We start from the raw sequence: 8,603 nt of genomic DNA, 5'->3' as shown, positions 1-8,603 counted from the left end.
CAAATATAGGCATTGACCAATAAAGACGAGATTATAACCCGGTGGTTCTGATCTCCGTGCACCTCTAGACCGAGGTGTGCGGGGATTGGACATGACTAGAGAATGTGAGGTAGTTTACAGTGTGAACAAAGAGAGAGAGAGAGAGAGATAAAAGACAAAGAATGCCAATAGAAGATTAAATTTGTTGTCCAGGTTATAAGATTTTTGCCCTCAGTATGAGTAGTGACGAGGATGTGGGGCCGTCCAACCGAAACATCTATCTCTCAACGAGGATCTTATGTCCTTGTAACCATTGCAAGCATGTTGTGCGACGGACAAAACACGTTTCTTTGCAGCACGTTCGCGAATTTGGCAAGTTTGATCCATCTATTATAGATCGAGTTGTTGCCAATTATAACTCATCGGACTCTGACGCTGGCCAACAAGCAGCAATCTTGCAACCCAATAGACGTGTTCGCAGGCGCTTTGGTCAAGCACTACAAGAGGTTGTGTGTTCTTGTGACGCTGTTAGCGACGGAAATACATTGGGTTTTTATAACCCCCGGCGTCGCTAAAACCGTCGCTACGAGCGTCGCTACGAGAGCGTCGCTATAGGCATCGCTATATAGCGACGCATATAGCGACGTTTACACAGAAGACTATAGCGACGCTCATAGCGACGCCCGAGAGAATTTATTTTTGGTGGCAGGGCATTGAATGCCCTGCCACCCATCAACCATATTGTACTTGATTCACTTTTTAAAAAAAGTGCAAAGGTAGATAATAGACCCAAAATAGTCACCCACAAGACGCATTGTTTGCAAAATTGACAATTGTACACATCATAGGCAAAATGAATTGATTGGCAAATGTAATAATGACAATTGTACAACATCATAGGCATAAAGAATTGATTGGCAAAAGGAACTGCGGTGACAAATGTAATAATATACATGGTTCAAAAAGACGTATAAAATCCGTCTCATGATACATAAGCTATGAGAAACCCTAAACTAATGCTATCTAGCTACGGCTAAACTGACGTCGTCTAGTCAGACGTCTCATCGCGTCCAAGCGGCGTATCTGTCGGATTCTGCAAAAAAAGACAATAAGACAGCTTTCAGTAAGTATAAACATATAACGACATTTATAAAACAATACAAAAAATAAAAAAGAGTAAACCCTAATACTAACCATGCCGCCGCGAGAACTGAGAATGTCCATAAGGGCGTTTAAGCCCTTCCTGCCTGCGTACTCGCGCTCATACGGTGTGGGATCACGTCCTGTCATCGACCACTGTCAAAACATACAAAGATTTCATTATGTTAGAACTAAAAAACTCATAAACCCTAAACTATCGAACATGCATAAAGAGCAATGTGAAAAGACTTACAAAATCGGCCTCAAATGATGCCCATCCACCGCTCCCCAAGTGGTGCGAGCTCCCTGCCTCTACTCGCGCTCTGGCTGCATCCTTTTGTTGCTTCCACTTGTCGGGATTCTCGCGCGCTGCTTCGCATTCTTCCAATCTTCTTTGGCCAGCCAATCTGGCCTGTTCCACCCATTCTTGATTGCTTTTTGCACTTCGGAATGCTTTTGTTTGCAGTATTCGCGCATTCGAATCTTCATCAGGTCTTCATTGAAGCGCTGATCCCGTGTTGGAACGGGAAACTCATCATGAAGTATGCTGATGACTCTGTTTTTTAAATCACTTGGTACTTCACTCCATTTGTTTAGTATGTAGTGTCTAAACAGCTGAGAGCAAAGAGCACGCATGCGCGAGATCACCTTCTTGCCGTCATCATCCATGATGATGCCGCCACTGATGTCGACGGAGTAAGGCAAGCCCTCTGGCCGGTGACGCGTGAACCTGGGTGTCCCGGCAGGGGTCTCTAGCGGCGTGTCGATGGGGGTACGGACGTCAGGTGTCTCCACCGGCGTTTGGGCCCCGAAGCAAGGAGTGTCGAGTGGGGTGGCTCCTGGCGGTGTAGGTAGAGGTGTGTAGCTTCTAGGAACAGTCAGCCGTGCAAAACTTGGCGTAGATGGCGATGCTGTGGCTGGTGTGGGGGGGCAAAGAAGGGATGCTGTGGCTGGTGTGGGGCGGGCAAAGAAGGGGAGGGTAAAGAGCCTCGTCGAACACGAGGCGGTGTGGAGGCATCGGTGGCGGAATCCCCACAACAACCGCCACCGCCACCACTAGAGCGCCGGTGTCTAGACGAGTGTGAAGCTCGTCTCGTCGACGCCGAAGCTTCGGAGCGCGCCGAATGCTCCGAAAGAGAGGGAGATGCGGATGGTGTAGGAACGCGCGATGATGCGCCAGAGCGATGACGCTCCACGTACCACTGTCTCTGCTGCGGTGACAAAGAAGAAAGAAACTCCTCATCATCCATACCTGCATTAAACACACGAATATTTAAACTTAATATTGAATGAATAGAGTAGACAATGACGCAAAGACCATTAAATACAATGACGTAATGACGCATATAAATACAATGACGCAATGAATCGAGTGATAGAAGAGGCAAGTCGAAAACTCAGAATTTTCAATCAAAAGATGTGAGCGCGAGTAGAAAAGAGCGTTATACACCATGGAAGGTACTTAGAGAGCCAGAGCTTTTACAACACGGAGCAAAATTGTTCAAATACAATATTTGTGGCTTTAAGAGATCTCTCTCTCATCCTCGCATAACTCAGCATAACTTCCTATATCTATATAGAGCTCTCCGTTTAAACACATATCCTCTGTTTCATTTTGTAGCTCCTCTGCATGCACCCCATATAGAGTAGTAGCATCTTGATGCTCGTCTGGCACCACCGCAGCGGCTTCTGATTGAGCATCTTCTCTGATCTCCTCCATTGATGTCGTTGTGATTGGCACATGGTAGCCTTCATACGTCCTTGCACTACGAGGGGCTACCTCTATGACGTACCACCAGTTTGATGTAGACTTTGTAGGATGAAATATTACCTGCCAGAGCCACATAACTTACATGAGAGCTTTCAAGCACATAACTTGTAAAAGGGGGATGTTAACTATTTACATACTTACTTGTTCACAATGCTCGGGTAGTACGAAAGTGTCTCTTAGGTCAGTCCATTTCTTAGTAGAATCCACCTCAAGAAAACCAGACTCTCCTCTACGCACAGTAGCGTTGCGACCCTCCATGATTATCTTGAACCATTGCACGTCGAACAAGTCGACAAAAAATCCTCTGTAATCGATCCTCAAAATCTCTTGCAGCGTGCCGAAGTAAGTGAGTTCCGCCACCACAGGATCTGCATCAGAGGAACGTCGTCGACTAGACTGTTCAAATTTTGCCATGATTCCACAATCTTGAGTAAAACGCTTTTTGTCGATTCGTTCCACCCTAAAATGTCGACCTTTACACCATGCTGCTGTGTATGACTTATACTACAACGAACAAAGATTATGAGTGGCCGTTCAAACGTTTATAAATAAAGTCACTTGCTAGTCGTACATTGCAAACTTACCTTGGTCGCGCAACCCCGAGAGTACTCCCACTCTTCTTCAGTCACTTCGTCACCGCATTGTTGTGCGCTTTTCAATTGGTTGTGCAACCATCTTAAGCTCATGAAGGTTGGTAGGCTCTCCAGAACCGCTGGATAGTGCATCGGTGGTCGTCTTCCCGTCTCCACTCGATTCGTGCCCTTTGTCGCTCTTGCTTTGCATCCTCATATTGTGAAATCCACTTTTGCATCACTGGATTGTGAAGCATGCAAAATCGGTTGATTTTAGCCTCTAGATCTTCCGTCATCTTCTTCTCAACACCGAGATTGCACATGACAATCCCAGATATGCGCTCATCATCTATGGTTCGCCATAGCGTGTCCCGGGATTTATCAAATCCGTCTAGCCACTCTCCAATGTACACTAGGGACTCTGATACCAACCAACCTTCTGCCATGCTACCCTCCGGACGTGCCTTTTGACGCACATATCCCTTAAGCGTTTTCATGAAACGCTCTAAGAAGAACATCCATCTGGAATGAACTGTGCCAGCTATTTCCACCTCATCAACTATGTGAACAAGAAGATGCACCTGAATGGTTAGCATTGTAGTAGGAAAATGTTTCTCAAACATGCACACAAGCTCCGCAGCATTTAGTTTGGCGAATGGTATGGAGTCTACGTTGATCTCCTTTTGTGAGATCCATTGCACCAGCTTTGCAAGTTTGTAGATTGTGTTACGGATGTCGAGAGACAAACATCCCTCAATGGCAACCGGTAAAATAAACTGTAAAGTATGTGCAGCAATGATATTAAAGTCCACATTTTATGCAATGATATTAAAGTCCACTATGAACGTACCTGACACATTTTATGCCAATCGTGTGACTTCAAACCGGTAAGCTTTCCTTCTTTAGTAAAACACGTTCGGAGCGAGTGCATTACGCCAGTGGGGGTCCGCAAAGATCGAATGGCCTCTTTTACTTTGCGTTCTTGGGCTCCTGTGAAAATCCATGGTGCTTTAGGGAGTTTTATCGATCCATCAGACGCTGTTTGCGGCCAATATTGCTCCATACGATCCACATTTCTAAGGTCAACTCTGGCTCCCAAAGTATCTTTCTTGCCGGTCAAATGGTCCCATAGTAGATTACCCACATTCTTGAATATGTGCATTGGATCGAGCAAGTGATTGATCATGAGTCGGGGCCAGTATGGTAACTCGTACCATAGAGATAGTCTCTTCATCCCTGGAGGCAATCCGTCATCGCACATCTCCTTCTGCTCTAACCATGCTTGTGCAGACATCCTTGGTGGCTCTCTTCCCAAAAAGCCGTCGCGTAACACATGATTCTCTGGAAGATACGCTTGATGACCTTCGTAGATTTGCTTCTTCAGTGAGGGTGCCCTACGTGCATTCAGTCTAGGTCCACATGTGACACATGCTCTGTATCCGCTTGTTTGAAGCCCTGCATGTATACACATGATAATAGATCAACTATGGGAAAAAACAAGATTTACAGTGTCTGAGTGAGGAGTGTCAATAGATCACCTGAGCATTCTGTTAGCCCGGGATAGTCATGCATGGTCCACATTAGAATGCCTCTGATCAAAGCATTCCGTCGTCCTGTGTGTCGGCTCATATCCACCACCTCTATGCCAATCCACAATTGTTGTAGCTCTTCCAATAGTGGACGAAGATACACATCCATATTCCCCACTTTATATCGCCCTGGCACAATCAAGCTTAGCCATAGGTGCCCCTTCTTCGTAGTCAACCACGGGGGAATGTTGTAGTTGACGATGACAACGGGCCATACACTGTAAGATGTTGATCTTTGACCAAATGGATTTACGCCATCCATAGCCAGGCCTAAGCGCAAATTTCGAGCTTCCCTGGCAAAATCCGACCATGTTCCATCTATATGTTTCCAGGCTGCGCAATCTGCAGGAATTCGTAGCACACCATCCGAAGATTTATTCTCCTCATGCCATGATGCTAGGGCGGCCATGGACTTACATTCGAAGAAATGCTTGATGCGAGGAAGCAGAGGAAAATGTCGCAAAACCTTTTGTGGAATTTTTGTCCCGTGGAGATCTACTCGATATCTTTCGGAATCACATTTCGGACACTTCTCCATGTCTGTGTATTCCCCTCTGAAAAGAATGCAGTCATTAGGACAAGCGTGGATAGAATTGTAATCCATCCCCAAGTTTCGCAAAATCTTTCTTGCTTCATCTCGGGAATCTGGCATCACATTGTCAGCTGGTAGTATGTGCTCTTTCAGCAATCTACACAACATAAAAATATGATACAGTCGTGTAAAAATCTATCAGATCATTATACATTTAGAGTTCTATTAAAGTAAACTAATTGTAATAGATCACCTGAAAAGCGTTGTGACGCTAGTGTCACTCCATCCAAACTTTGCCTGCATGTTGAGAAGAACCAGGAGTGCTTTCAATCTAGACATACGTGCTCCATTATACAATGGCGTATCGGCTTCACTTTTCATATCATCATAGATAAGCCTTTCTGAATCCATGATCGTCTCGATCATTTCATCAATCTCGGGCTCAAACATTGCCTCGTTGGGAATGTGCTCTGCATGATCATCCCCCGAGCTGTCAGAGGCTACATCTTGTGGCCTCACATATGCTGCTTGACCAAAGCGCCTGCGAACACGTCTATTGGGTTGCAAGATTGCTGCTTGTTGGCCAGCGTCAGAGTCCGACGAGTTATAATTGGCAACAACTCGATCTATAATAGATGGATCGAACTCGCCAAATTCGCGAACGTGCTGCAAAGAAACACGTCTTGTCCGTCGCACAGCATGCTTGCATTGATTACAAGGACATAAGACCCTCGTTGAGAGATAGGTGTTTCGGTTGGACGGTCCCACATCCTCGTCGCTACTCATAATGAGGATAAAAAACTTATAACCTGGACAACAAATTTAATATTCTATTGGCATTCTTCGTCTTCTCTCTCTCTCTCTCTCTCTCTCTCTCTCTCTCTCTCTCTCTCTCTCTCTCTCTCTCTCTCTTTACCTCACATTCTCTAGTCATGTCCAATCCCCCCACACCTCGGTCTAGAGGTGCACGGAGATCAGAACCACCGGGTTATAATCTCGTCTTTATTGGTCAATACCTATATTTGTGGATACAAGAAATCTACACACCCACGTCTACATGATACTGCATGTAGTGGACAAAACCCCTTTGCCTCTTCTCTAGCTGTAGCACTTCACTTCATCTTAACATCTTTTCACAGTAGATCTTTTCACTGTTCGTCTAACTCTAAACCCTAAACCGTAAGTAATTCTTGCGAGGACTCGATCTAACGTAAATAAGCGTAAATCTAAATAAACGTAAATAACTAAAAATAAAGCTAAATCTAATTTAACGTAAATCTAATGACTAGAGGTTGTCTAGATGGTCATTGTGTCGGGGATGTAGTGACTCTTGCCGCCCTGAAGATCCACCTTCTTCCCTATCTTCTGAAGACATTTCACCAGTACTTTTGGATCGACGGAGCCCACCATGAGTGAAGGCAGCAATACCCTATATTCCATTGAGGGCTTTCTTCACCCGCTTCATGCAGGCATCGCAGTCTATGGAGACCTAAATCTAATCTAATATAACGTAAATCTAAATCTAGCTTAAATAAACGTAAATCTAGTTAAAAATAAACCTAAATCTAATTTAATGTAAGTCTACATATAACCTAATCTTTAACGTCTTTTAAGATAGTTTCCTACGACGTTATAACTCTCTTCTTCTTGTGTGTGTGCGCGTGTGTGGATGTGTGTGCCAATAAAAAGAGATAAATGGTATAACCTTTCTATCACCCATGCCAAGTATGATAGATTGATTATGCCATTTTCCTCTTGAATAATAGGTCTTGAGTTCAACTCCTCGTCGGCTAGATCTTTAGGTCTTTTAATTTTAATTAGTTTCCTACGACGTTAAATTAGTTTCTCTCTCTTTCTCTCTCAATGTGTGTGCGTTTTTTTGGATCGTATGCATGTTTTCTCTCTCTTTTCCTCTCTCAATGTGTGCGTTTTTTGTTTATGCATGTTCTCTCTCTTTTCCTCTCTCAATGCGTGCGTTTTTTGTTTATGCATGCTCTCTCTCTCTCTTTTTCTCTCTCAATGTGTGTGTGCATTCTTTGTTTATGTATGTGTGTGTGCGTTTTTGTTTTTGTTTGTACTCTCTCTCTCTCTCTCTCTCTCTCTCTCTCTCAAAAACACTATGTGTGTGTGTGTATGTGTGTGTGTGAGAGAGAGAGAGAGGGAGAGAGAAAGAGGGGAAGGGAACATGAGAATGAGGAGAGGGAAGGAGCATACCTGGCTCTCCTTCCTCTCCTCGTGTGTGTGTGTGTGTGTGTGTGGAGAAGAAAAAGAGAGAGAGAGAGAGAGAGAGAGAGAGAGAGAGAGAGAGAGTGAGGGAGAGCGTTACCTGCTCCTTGCTTGAGGGCGCCGAAAAACTCAGATCTGAGATCTGAGTTTTTGGGCGCGCTCGGTTATTTTTTTACCCCAGCCGGGGTCGCTATGAGCGTCGCAAATTTACAAATAAATTTGCGACGCTCATAGCGACGCCGGGAACTTTTTTTTTGAGCGTCGCTGTGTGAGCGTCGCTAATATGAAGAGCCTCTTGTAGTGAAGCAGCATATGTGAGGCCACAAGATGTAGCCTCTGACAGCTCGGGGGATGATCATGCAAAGCACATTCCCAACGAGGCAATGTTTGAGCCCGAGATTGATGAAATGATCGAGATGATCATGGATTCAGAAAGGCTTATCTATGATGATATGAAAAGTGAAGCCGATACGCCATTGTATAATGGAGCACGTATGTCTAGATTGAAAGCACTCCTGGTTCTTCTCAACATGCAGGCAAAGTTTGGATGGAGTGACACTAGCGTCACAGCGCTTTTCAGGTGATCTATTACAATTAGTTTACTTTAATAAAACTCTAAATGTATAATGATCTGATAGATTTTTACACGACTGTATCGTATTTTTATGTTGTGTAGATTGCTTAAAGAGCACATACTACCAGCTGACAATGTGATGCCAGATTCCCGAGATGAAGCAAGAAAGATTTTGCGAAACTTGGGGATGGATTACAATTCTATCCACGCTTGTCCTAAT

The sequence above is a fragment of the Adiantum capillus-veneris genome, chromosome 26, assembly GCF_014529385.1.
Source record: "Adiantum capillus-veneris isolate H3 chromosome 26, ASM1452938v2, whole genome shotgun sequence".
NCBI lineage: Eukaryota > Viridiplantae > Streptophyta > Polypodiopsida > Polypodiales > Pteridaceae > Adiantum > Adiantum capillus-veneris.
Note: the sequence above shows the minus strand (reverse complement) of the source record.